The sequence below is a fragment of the Bos indicus x Bos taurus genome, chromosome X (genome assembly GCF_003369695.1).
Source record: "Bos indicus x Bos taurus breed Angus x Brahman F1 hybrid chromosome X, Bos_hybrid_MaternalHap_v2.0, whole genome shotgun sequence".
NCBI lineage: Eukaryota > Metazoa > Chordata > Mammalia > Artiodactyla > Bovidae > Bos > Bos indicus x Bos taurus.
In genome coordinates this window covers 91,226,068-91,239,751 of record NC_040105.1, presented here as the reverse complement: position 1 = coordinate 91,239,751, position 13,684 = coordinate 91,226,068, and the positions used below count along the sequence as shown (strand labels likewise).

Below are 13,684 nucleotides of genomic sequence, written 5' to 3'. Positions count from 1 at the left end.
ACTGCTTCCGAGCTGACAAGGGGCGTTGTCCCTAAATTCGTGAGGCAACATATTCTCCTAATCCTCATATTGAGGATATCTGATCCAGGGGAGCAATAATATTTCTTGTTGATTAAGCAGCATGCCATTCCTCATTCTTCCCAGTTTCTGCTCTGAATCAAAGGGCCAGGAGCAACCTCAGTAGGCTGCTTTTCCCAGGTTCCCACGTGATCTGGTTTCCGGCTAGGTTTAGCCAATGGGAAATATTGGAGGGACACTGTTACACACTAGGCAAGGAGAAACCAGGGTTTCTCTCCCTCCCTCCCTACCTACGGTGGCATCTCATATAGCAGCTGAATCTTCCCTATAGATTCAGCTCTTGACAGGCTCATTAAGTTTCAAGCTTACCTCAGATGACCAAGCCTCTGGGTTCTGTTAACACCATCTTTTCCCACTGTTCCTCCAAGCCCCAGGTTTCAGTTGTTAATCTATGGATTAATTTAGCATCCCCTGTTTGGCTTCTCAGCTGCTCCATCCACTTTATTACCAATTCTGCACATTAATTTCCTTTTATTGTCAATCCTTGAAGTGATCTCTATTTCTAAAATTTGACTGATGCAAAACTATCATTTCTTACACACTATACTAAATGTTTCACATGTATAATGTTATTGAATCCTCACAATTCACTCTATATTCAGATCAGATCAGTCACTCAGTCGTGTCCGACTCTTTGCTACCCCATGAATCGCAGCACGCCAGGCCTCCCTGTCCATCACCAACTCCCGGAGTTCACCCAGACTCACGTCCATCGAGTCAGTGATGCCATCCAGCCATCTCATCCTCTGTCGTCCCCTTCTCCTCCTGCCCCCAATCCCTCCCAGCATCACAGTCTTTTCCAATGAGTCAACTCTTCAAATGAGGTGGCCAAAGTACTGGAGTTTCAGCTTTAGCATCATTCCTTCCAAAGAAATCCCAGGGCTGATCTCCTTCAGAATGGACTGGCTGGATCTCCTTGCAGTCCAAGGGACTCTCAAGAGTCTTCTCCAACACCACAGCTCAAAAACATCAATTCTTCGGCGCTCAGCCTTCTTCACAGTCCAATTCTCACATCCATACATGACCACAGGAAAAACCATAGCCTTGACTACAGGAACCTTTGTTGGCAAAGTAATGTCTCTGCTTTTGAATATGCTATCTAGGTTAGTCATAACTTTCCTTCCAAGGAGTAAGTGTCTTTCAATTTCATGGCTGCAGTCACCATCTGTAGTGATTTTGGAGCCCCCCAAAATAAAGTCTGACACTGTTTCCACTGTTTCCCCATCTATTTCCCATGAAGTGGTGGGACCAGATGCCATGATCTTCATTTTCTGAATGTTGAGCCTTAAGCCAACTTCTTCACTCTCCACTTTCACTTTCATCAAGAGGCTTTTGAGTTCCTCTTCACCTTCTGCCATAAGGGTGGTGTCATCTGCATATCTGAGGTTATTGATATTTCTCCTGGCAATCTTGATTCCAGCTTGTGTTTCTTCCAGTCCAGCGTTTCTCATGATGTACTCTGCATAGAAGTTAAATAAACAGGGTGACAATATACAGCCTTGACGAACTCCTTTTCCTATTTGGAACCAGTCTGTTAGGTGACTGTTATTGACTCAGTTTTAAATACGAGGAAACTGAGGCACAAAAACGTCAAATAATTTGCCACAAATCATAGCAAGTGACAGATTTGATCCAAGATCTATCTATGTGCCCCATACTAAATTTCTACACTATGCTACAGCTATATAAAATAAAAGGATTGAACTAGATTATCCCAAAGTCTCCTTGCAGTTTTGACACTCTATTATACCATTCTAACTTGCATTTGTTCATTCAATACATATTTATTGAACACGTACTATATACCAGTCAATGCTCCTAGGCTTCAGGAATACATCAGTGAATAAAGGAGCCCCAAATTCCTTCACTTATTGACCTCTGAACCTACTGTATAATGAAAGACAATAAACAACTAAATAGTGTATTTAATATATCAGATGGTGGTAAGTACGTTGGAGAAAAAAGTAAGTACAGAGGAAGAATAAAGAGTACCAAAAGGGGCAAGGGTTGAAATTTTAATTTTAATAATAAAACTGGTCATCCTATCTGCGTTTCCCCTTTCACAGACACAATGGATAAAATAGCAATAAAAGTGGAGGGTGGCAAATCTTCATAAAGACTCAGTTAAATTCACTTAAACTCAACAAATATTTACTAGAACCTTCTGTAGTATATATTCTGTAAACAATCTCTCCATTTAGCCAACTCAACAGATTAACAAAACTTCTTCATACCCTCTGTAAAACATACTGACTGATGTCTGAGATTGACTGAGCTATTGCTTTTGGTAGGCTAATCCCTAGCTTTTCCATGTGCTTCTGCTCCCACCCATAGTGCTCTAGGCTTAACAATAGTCAAGTTTATTTACAAAACCTGTTTCTGCCAATCATACTTGTTTTTTTGATTATAAGTTTAATAAAATGTTATACAAATAAAGTATATGCAAGAAAGAGTATTTGCTTCTATGAAAAATTGTATTAAAACATTTAGAAAGACTAGTTAAAAGGGAATCACAAATTGCTGTCAAATTTGATGTGAAACACTATAAAAATTAAGAAAAAATTGATGTAAGAAATAAAAAGAAAACATAAATAAATGGAAACACCCATGTTCATGGGTAGGAAGATTAATACTGTTAGCATGACAATACTACCAAAGTGATCTACAGAGTCAATGCAATCTCTATCAAAATCCCAATAACATTTGTTGCAGAAATAATAAAACCCATCTTAAAATTCATATGGAATCTCAAGGGACTCAAAATAGCCAAAATAATCATGAAAAAGAGGAACAAAGTTGAAGGGCTCACACTTGCTGATTTCAAAACTTACTACAAAACTACAGTAATCTAAAAAGTATCATTCTGACATACATGCAGACATACAAACCAATGAAACAGAACAGAGAACCCCAAAATAATCTATTACATGTATAGTCAAATGATTTTTTGACAAGAGTGCCAAAACCATTCAGAAGTGAAAGGACAGTATTTGCAACAAATTATACTGTGAAAACTAGGTATCCATGTGCAAAGGGATAAAGTTGGACCCTTATCTAACACCATATACAAAAATTAACGGAAAATGAATCAAAAACCAAAATGTAGGAATTACAATTATAAAGCCCTTAGATAAAAATATAGGGCACCACACTGGATTTAGCAATAATTTCTTGCACAAGCAACAAAAGAAAAAATAGACAAACTGGATATCATGAAATTTTTAAAAATTTGTGTTTCAAAGGACAATATCAACAGAATAAAAAGGCAACCCACAGAATGGGAGAAAATATTTGCAAATCATATATCTGATAATGAATTAATATCCAGAATATATAAAGAGCTCCTAAAAGCAACAACAGAAAACATTACAATTAAGAAATAAACAAAGGCCTTGAATGTACATTTCTCCAAAGAAGATATACAAATGACCAATAAGCACATCATTAATCATTAGGGAAATGAAAATCAAAACTACAATGAGATATTTATTACCTCACACCCATTAGAATGACTATCAAAAAACAAACAAACAAACAAACAAAAAACAGAAATAACAAGTATTGGAGAGGATATAGAGAAATTAGAACCCTGCGTTGCAGCCCACGATGGAGGAGCTCTATAGAGTCAGCAAAAACAAGACCGGGAGCTGACTGTGGCTCAGATCATGAGCACCTTACTGCAAAATTCAGGTATCAACTGAATAAACTGGAAAAACCACTAGGCCATTCAGGTGTGACCTAAATAAACTCTCTTATTACTATACAGTGGAAGTCACAAATAGATTCAAGGGATTAGATCTGATAGAGTGCCTGAAGAACAGTGACCAAAACCATTCCCAAGAAAAAGAAATGCAACAAGGCAATGGTTGTGTGAAGAGGTCTTAGACTACAAATAGCTAAGAAGAGAAGCAAAAGGCAAAGGAGAAAGGGAAAGATATACCTAACTGAATGCAGAGGTCCACTGAATACCAAGGAGAGATAAGAAAGCCTTTCTAAGTGAACGATGCAAAGAAATAGAGGAAAACAATAGAATGGGAAACACTAGAGATCACTTCAAGAAAATGAGAGATACAAAGGGAACATTTCAGGCAAAGATAGGCACAATAAAGGACAGAAACGGTATGGACCTAACAGAAGCAGAAAATATTAAGAAGAGGTGGCAAGAATACACAGAAGAACTATACAAAAAAAGTCTTAATGACCCGGATAACTATGATAGTGTGGTCAGTCACTGAGAGCCAGAAATCCTGGAGTGTGAAGTCAAGGGGGCCTTAGAAAGTATTACCATGAACAAAGGTAGTGGAAGTGACAGATTTCCAGCTGAACTATTTCAAATCCTAAAAGATGATGCTGTTGAAGTGCTGCAATTAATATGCCAGCAAATTTGGAAAATTCAGCAGTGGCTACAGGACTGGAAAAGGTCAATTTTGACTCTAATCCGAAGGAAAGGAAATTCCAAAAAATGCTCAATCTACCATACAGTTGTGCACATTTCACATTTCACATGCTAGCAAGGTTATGCTCAAAATCCTTCACGCTAGGCTTCAAGCTAGTACATGAACCAAGAAATCCCAGTTGTACAATCTGGTTTTGAAAAGGCAGAGGAACCAGAGATCAAATTGCCAACATCCATTGGATCATAGAAAAAGCAAAGGAATTCCAGAAAAACATCCACTTCTCCTTCATTGACTATGCTAAAGCCTCTGACTGTGAGGATCACAACAAACTACTGAGAATTCTTAAAGAGATGAGAATTAACAAACCACTTTACCTGCCTCCTGAGAAACCTGTATGGAGGTCAAGAAGTAACCAGTTAGAACAAGACATGGAACAATGGCCTGGTTCAAAATTGGGAAAAGAGTATGTCAAGGCTAAATGTTATCACCCTGCTTCTTTAACTTATTTGCAGAGTACATCATGTGAAATGCTGCGCTGGATGACTCACAAACTGTAATCAAGATTGCTGGGAGAAATATCAACAAGCTCAGATATGTAGATGACACCACTCTTACGACAGAAAGCGAACAGGAACTAAAGAGCCTCTTGATGATGGTGAGAGAGAAGAGTGAAAAAGCTGTCTTAGAATTCAACATTCAAAGAACAAAGAACATGGCATCTGGCCCCATCACTTCATGGCAAATAAATGGGGAAAAATGGAAACAGTGACAGACTTTATTTTCTTGGGCTTCCCAATACTGCAGATGGTGACTGCAGCCATGAAATTAAAAGATGCTTACTGCTTGGAAGAAAAGCTATGACAAACATAGTTGTTGTTCATTCACTCAGCCCCGTCTGACTCTTTGCGACCCCATGCAACACACCAGGCTTCCCTGTCCTTCACCATCTCCCATCTCTCATGTCCATTGAGTCAGTGATGCCATCCAACCATCTCGTCCTCTGTCATCTCCTTCTCCTGACTTCAGTCTTTCTCATCATCAGGGTCTTTTCTAATAAGGCGACTCTTCACATCAGGTGGTCAAAGTATTGGAGTTTCAGTTTCAGCATCAGTCCCTCCATCAGTCCCTGAATATTCAGAGTTGATTTCTTTTAGGATTGACTGGTTTGATCTCCTTTCAGTCCAAGGGGCTCTCAAGAGTCTTATCCAATGCCACAGTTCAAAAGCATCAATTCTTCAGTGCTCAGCCTTCTTTATGGTCCAACTCTCACATCTGTACATGACTACTGGAAAAAACATAACATTGACTATATGGACCTTTGTCAGCAAAGTAACATCTCTGCTTTTTAATACACTGTCTGGATTTGTGAAAGAGCCAGCTTAAAACTAAACATTAAAAAACTAATATCATGGCATCTGGCCCCATTACTTCATGGCAAAGAGTTGGGGAAAGGTGGAAGTAGGGACAGATTTCCTCTTCTTGGGAAATCACTGTGGATGGTGACTGCAGCCATCAAATCAGAAAATGTCTGATTCTTGGCAAGAAAGTGATAACAAACCTAGATAGTGTGTTGAAAAGCAGAGACATTACTCTGCCAATAAAGATCCATACAGTCAAGGCTATGGTCTTCCCAGTGGTGACACATGGTTGTGAGAGCTAGACCTTAAAAATGCAGAGCATGGAAGAATTGATGGCTTCAAACTGTGGTGCTGGTGAAGACTCCTGAGAGGCCCTTGGACAACAAGGTGATCAAACCAATCAATCATAAGGGAAATCAACCCTGAATACTCCTTGGAAGGACTGATGCTGAAGCTGAAACTCCAGTATTTTCGTCATCTGATATGAACAGCTGACTCATTCGAAAAGCCCCTGTTGCTGGGGAAGATTGAGGGCAGAAGAAGAGGGAGTCAGAGGATGAGATAGTTGGATGGCATCATCAATGCAATGGACATGAACTTGGGGAAACTTAGGGAGATGGTGAGGGACAGATAGGACTGGTGTGCTGCAGTCTATGGTGTTGAAAAGAGTTGGACAGGACTGAGCAAATGAAAAACAACAACTACATTTGTCATAGCTTTTCCTCCAAGGAGCAAGCATTTTTTAATTTCATGGCTGCAGTCACCATTTGCAGTGATTTTGGAACCCAAGAAAATAAAGTCTGTCACTGTTTGCATTGTTTCCCCATCTATTTGCCATGAAATGATGGGACTGGATGCCATGATCTTCATTTTTTGAATGTTAAACTTTAAAGCAGCTTTTTCTCTGAACTCTTTCACCCTCATCAAGAGGCTCTTTAGTTCCTCTTCACTTTCTGCCATAAGGGTGGTATCATCTGCATATCTGAGGTTAATGATATTTCTCCCAACAATCTTGGTTCCAACTTGTGAGTCATCTAGCCCAGCATTTTACATGATGTACTCTGCATATAAGTTAAAGATGCAGGGTGACAACAGTCACCTTTGATGTATTCCTTTCCCAATTTTGAACCAGTCCATTGTTCCATGTATGGTTCTAACCAGACCTGGTTCTAACTAGACATTATCTAATGACAAACCTAGACATGTTCAGTTCTAACTAGACATTGTGTAATCATAGACCTAGACAGCATATTAAGAAGCAGAGACATGACTTTGCCAACAAAGGTTTCATAGTCAAAGCTATGGTCTTTCTAGTAGTCATGTATGGATGCAAGAGCTGGACTAAAAAGAAGGCTGACCACTGAAAAATTGATATTTCCAAACTGTGGTGCTGGAGAAGACTCTCAAAAGTCCCTTGGACAGCCAGAAGATCAAACCAGTCAATCCTAAAAGAAATCAACCCTTAATATTCATATGAAGGATTGATGGTGAAGATGAAGCTCTAATACTTTGGCCACGTGATGCAAAGAGTGGACTCATTGGAAAAGACCCTGATGCTGGGAAAGATTGAGGACATGAGGAGAAGAGGCTGACAGAGGATAAGATGGTTGGATGTCATAACCTACTCAATAGACATGAGTTTGAGCAAACTCCAGGAGATTGTGAAGAACAGGGAAGCCTGGTGTGCTGCAGTCCATGGGGTCGCAAAGAGTTGGACACAACTAAGCAAATGAACAACATACTCCTGATGTGAATGTAAAACAGTAGTCATTGTGGAAAACAGCACGGCTCAAAAAAAATCTTTAATATTAGAATTACCGTATGATCCAGCAATTTCACTTCTGTATATACATACCCAAAAGAACTAAAAGTAGTCTCAAAGAGGTATGTGTACACCATGTTCTTAACAGTATTATTCACAACAGCTAAAATGTGGAGGCTACTTGTGTCCATCAACAGATTGAACGCATAAGCAAATGTGGAATACACATACAGTGAAATATTATTCAGCCTTTAAAAGGAAGGAAATTCTGACATGCTACAACTGAGATGAAATTTGAAGATATTATGCTAGGTGAAACAAATAACTCGCAAAAAGGCAACTATGTACTGTATAATTCCATTTATAAGAGATACTTACAGTAATCAAAATTACGGAGATAGAAAATAGAATGGTAGTTGCCAGAGCTGAGGGGAAGCGTGGTATAGGGCGTTATTGTTTAATGGGTATAGAGTTTCATTTTGCAAGTTATGAAGATAGATAGTGATGGCTACACAACATTATGAGGGTGTTTAATAACATTGAACTGTATATTTATTGGTTAAGTTATTAAATATTATATGATTATATGTTTTTTAATTCGAAAAGTAAGGAGAGAACTATTACTTACTACTTTGCAAGTATCTTTAGAATGTATCTCTACTTCAAGGAAATTGCCTTGAAAATCAGAGCTGATACTTATAGGTGGAGTTTCTGAAGAAAAAAAAAAGTTTATGGAACACTAGTCAATGAGTTCATCCTCAAACAACTTGAGAGGTCCTAGATCAAAACATAAGTGAATAACTGAACATTCATATGTTTTGAGAAAAAAGTATGCTTAAGTATATATCATGTTTACTTAATATTCTTTTTCATCTGACTTCTTCAATTAACTAAGTAGGTAGAATCATTTTAGATAAGAGGGCTTCTAGGACTTCCCTGGTGGTCCAATGGTTAAGACTCCATGCCCCCACTGCAGGGAGGTGTGAGTTCAGTCCCTGGTCAGGGAACTAAGATCCCACATGCCACATGGTACAGTCAAAATATCTTTTAAAAAAGACGGCTCTAATGCACATTCAAAATACTGTGCTAAAAACTTCAGAAAAGAGGAAGATGCTGCCAAGGAGGTAACAAAATCCTTGGAAGTTTATGATATCCTTTGGTTACATTCACAAATGATAAGAAAGCCTTCCTCAGTGATCAATGCAAAGAAATAGAGGAAAACAATAGAATGGGAAAGAGTAGAGATCTCTTCCAGAAAATTAGAGATAGCAAGGGAACATTTCATGCAAAGATGGGCTCAATAAAGGGCAGAAATGTTATGGACCTAACAGAAGCAGAAGATATTGAGAGGAGGTGGCAAGAATACACAGAAGAACTGTACAAAAAAGATCTTCACGACCCAGATAATCACGATGGTGTGAACACTCACCTAGAGCCAGACATCCTGGAATGTGAAGTCAAGTGGGCCTTAGGTAGCATCACAATGAACAAAGCTAGTAGAGGTGATGGAATTCCAGTTGAGCTATTTCAAATCCTAAAAGATGATACTGTGAAAGTGCTGTCCTCAATATGCCAGGAAATTTGGAAAACTCAGCAGTGGCCACAGGACTGGAAAAGGTCAGTTTTCATTCCAATCCCAAAGAAAGGCAATCCCACAGAATGCTCAAACTACCCCACAATTGCACTCATCTCACATGCTAGTAAAGTAATACTCAAAATTCTGAAGCCAGGGTTCAACATTACACAAACCATGAACTTCCAGATGTTCAAGCTGGTTTTAGAAAAGGCAGAGGAACCAGAGATCAAATTGCCAACATTCGCTGGATCATCAGAAAAACAAGAGAGTTCCGGAAAAACATCTATTTCTGCTTTATTGACTATGCCAAAGCCTTTGACTGTGTGGACCACAACAAACTCTGGAAAATTCTGAAAGAGATGGGAATACAAGACCACCTGACCTGCCTCTTAAGAAACCTGTATGCAGGTCAGGAAGCAACAGTTAGAACTGGACATGGAACAACAGACTGGTTCCAAATAGGAAAAGGAGTACGTCAAGGCTGTATATTGTCACCCTGCTTATTTAACTTATATGCAGAGTACATCATGAGAAATGCTGGGCTGGATGAAGCACAAGCTGGAATCAACATTGCCAGGAGAAATATCAATAACCTCACATATGTAGATGACACCACCCTTATGGCAGAAAGTGAAGAAGAACTAAAGAGCCTCTTGATGAAAGTCAAAGAGGAGAGTGAAAAGGTTGGCTTAAAGCTCAACATTCAGAAAACTAAGATCATGGCATCTGGTCCCATCACTTCATGGGAAATAGATGGGGAAACAGTGGAAACAGTGTCAGACTTTATTTTTGGGGGCTCCAAAATCACTGTAGATGGTGACTTCAGCCATGAAATTAAAAGATGCTTACTCCTTGGAAGCAAAGTTATGACCAACCTAGACAGCATATTGAAAAGCAGAGACATTACTGTGCCAACAAAGGTCTGTCTCGTCAAGGCTACGGTTTTTCCAGTAGTCATGTATGGATGTGAGAGTTGAACTGTGAAGAAAGCTGGGCACTGAAGAATTGATGCTTTTGAACTGTGGTGTTGGAGAAGACTCTTGAGAGTCCCTTGGACTGCAAGGAGATCCAACAAGTCCATTCTAAAGGAGATCAGTCCTGGGTGTTCTTTGGAAGGACTGATGTTGAAGCTGAAACTCCATTACTTTGGCCACCTGATGTGAAGAGCTGACTCATTTGAAAAGAACTTGATGATAGGAAAGATTGAAGGCAGGAGGAGGAGGGGGCAAGAGAAGGTGAGATGGTTGGATGGCATCACCGACTCCATTGAGATGAGTTTGAATAAACTCCAGGAGTTGGTGATGGACAGAGAGGCCTGGTGTGCTGTAGTCCATGGGGTCACGAAGAGTCAGACACAATTGAGCAACTGAACTGAACTGAACAATATGGATAAGATAAAGCATATACTATAATTAACATGTCCATAAGGACAGTTCCAGTTAGTGTCTATCATACTGATGTAACTATCAGTAGCACACTCTTTCACTTTGGAAAGTGTCCCCCTTCAAACAATAAATTATATGGTCACCCCCAATCATGAGAGAAGAAAAAAATAGGTGTTTGATAGCTTGGAGGGTAAAATCATGTACATCTCATGGGAGAGGCTAATCTGAAAAGTCTCCATGAAGATGTATTTGAGTAGCCATCACAAAAGATAACTCTAAATGGATCATAGATCTAGTCTCTTAGTAACTGGAAAGTTTATAATACAATAATATTGTATATAATCACTATGTTATGTATTAATTCTCCAGAACTTATTTATCTACTAGATGCAAGTTTGTACTCTGAAACAACATCTCCCCAATTCCTCCACTCCCAGTCTCTGATAATCACCATTCTACTCTGCTTTAGAGTTTTTTTAATATTCCACATACAAGTGATATTGTACAATATTTGTATTTCTCTGCCTGACGTACCTCTCGGTAATGCCCTCAAGGTCCATCAGTGTTGTCACAAATGGCAAGACTTCTTCTTTCTCATGACTGAAAAATACTGTTCTCACTACAAAAAAAAAAATAAAAGATAATTATGTGATGTTATAGAGCTGTTAGCTAACTGGTGGTAATCATACTGTAATATATAAACAGACCAAAATGACATATTCTATACCTAAACTTACATAATATTATGTGTCAATTATATCTCAACAAAAAAAATATATTTTAAAAGGTAGTAGGAAGAAAATTATAAAAATCCTCTGCCATCCTGTTCTACCTCCTTCAGCACAATGATTCTCCAGCCACACCTGGGAAGAACTGCTCCTGGTGGACTATACTCTACATTCAGTAGTTTCCAAACTGCTCTTTCCTCTGTACTTAAGCTGTTGTCTTGCAGGAGAAATGGGCCTTTGAACACTTTCATGCTCGGAGAGAATAAAGGACTATTTTCCTAAAGTGGCAGACTGCAAGGGCCTAGCAGCCTTCAACACAGAGTAAAATGAAATCCATGTTTTCAGGGACCTATCAAAAGAGAGATGTTTTCTGGACTCAGGAATCAACTTTAAAAAATTCTTTTATCATTGCAATTGTAGAAAAAAATTAAGACAAGAATATTTCAAAATAGAAAACAAACAAAATAGATCATAGACCTAAATGTAAAATGCAAAACCATAAAACTCAGAAGATAATATAAGAAAACATAGATGACACTGAGTATGACAATGACTTTTTAAATAAAACACCAAAAATGAGATTCAAGAAAGAAATAATTAATAGGCTGAACTTCATTAAAATCAACAACTTCTGTTCTGAAAAAGACAGTATCAAGAGAATTAGAAGACAGGTCACAGACTGGGAGAAAATATTTGCAAAAGACACATTTGATACAGGACCATTATCCAAAAAATACAAAGAACACTTAAAAGTTAACAATAAAAAAACCGACAACCCAATTTTAAAATGGGCAAAAGATCTGAACAGACACCTCATGAAAGAAGATATACAGATGGCAAATAAGCAAATGAAAAGATTCCTCACATCATATGTCATCATGGAAATGGAAATTAAGATGACTATAAGATATACTATATACCTATTGGAATGGCCAAAATGCAGAGCACTGAAACACAGGGAAAGGTGTGTTTTTCCCTGGAATTTTTATTCATTGATGGTAGGAACGAAACATGGTACAGACACTTTGGAAGACAGTTTGGCGGTTTCTTACAAAACTAAACATACTTTTATCAAATGATTCAGCAATCACACACTTTGGCACTTACCCAAAGGAGCTGAAAACATATGTCTATGAAAGAACCAGTCCATGGATATTTATAGAAGTTTTATTCATACTTATCAAAGTTTGGGAGCAACAGAGGTGTCCTTCAGTAGGTGAATGGATAAATAAATTGTAATACATCCAGTTGTTGTTGTTGTTGTTCAGTCACTAAGTCACATCCAACTCTGCAACTCCACGGACTGCAGCACAACAGGCTCCCCTGTCCTTCACCGTCTCCCAAAGTTTGCTCAAATTGGTGTCCATTGAGACTGTGATGCTGACTATTTTATCCTCTGGCACCCTGCTCTCCCTTTGCCTGGTGTAAAGAGACGACTCATTTAGAAAAGACCCTGATGCTGGGAAAGACTGAAGGCAAAAGGTACATCCAGACAAAGGAATATTCACCCCTAAAAAACGAATGAGTTATCAAGAAACAAATACATAATTACTAAGTGAAAGAAGCCAAACTGAAAAGACTACACATTGTATAATCCTTGTGCATCCTCAGTTGTGTACAACTCTGCAACATCTCTGGGCTTCTCTGTCCACTCTTCTCCAAGAATACTGGAGTGGGTTGCCATTTCCTTCTCGAGGGGATCTTCCTGATGCAGGGATTGAATCCACATTTCCTGCTTGGCAGGCAGAGCCACCAGGGAATCCTCTGTACGCATACTGTATGATTCAAACCACACAACATTTTGCATAAGGCAAAATTAAAGACGATTTAAAAAAATGTGTTGTTTCTAGGGGTGAGAAAGAGGAATAGACAAAGCATAGATTTTTAGGGCAGTGAATACACTATTTATGATTATTATAGTAACGGATATAGAGGTGTCCCAGGTGGCACAGTGGTAAAGAATCCAACTGCCAATGCAGGAGACACAGGAGATGCAGGTTTGACCCCTGAGTCAGGAAGATTTGCTGGAGGAGGAAAAGGCAACCACCCGACCGGGTGGGCTACAGTCCATTGGGTCACAAAGAGTTGAACATGATTGACGGACTGAGCACACACACAATAATAGATATGTGTCGCTATACTTTTGTCCAAACCGATAAAAATTTACAACGCTGTAAACTATGGCCTTTGGGTGATTATCATTTGTCAATGTAGGTTCATCATTCCTTAAAAAAAATTGTATCATTCTGGGGTGTGATATTGATAATGGGGGAGGCTATGGAGGTGCAGAACAGAGGAAAATATGAGAAATCTCTATACTTTCCCGTCAATTATATTTTATACCGAAAACTATATGTAAAGTCCTTGGCAATATAATGTACAGTACGGAGACAGTTAATA

The 13,684-nt window shown here is 38.7% G+C and overlaps 1 protein-coding gene across 1 annotated transcript in view; it reads right to left on the bottom strand.

Moving 5' to 3' along the window:
* IL1RAPL2 (interleukin 1 receptor accessory protein like 2) overlaps positions 1-11,130 on the bottom strand; it is a 1,456,614-nt gene extending 1,445,484 nt beyond the window's left edge. The window contains exons 1-2 of the mRNA XM_027533545.1: positions 11,091-11,130; positions 8,224-8,306 (exon numbers count right to left, since the gene is read on the bottom strand). The gene's annotated coding sequence lies outside the window, so the exon portion shown is untranslated. The remainder of the gene's footprint in view (positions 1-8,223; positions 8,307-11,090) is intronic.
* Positions 11,131-13,684: the final 2,554 nt, after the last annotated feature.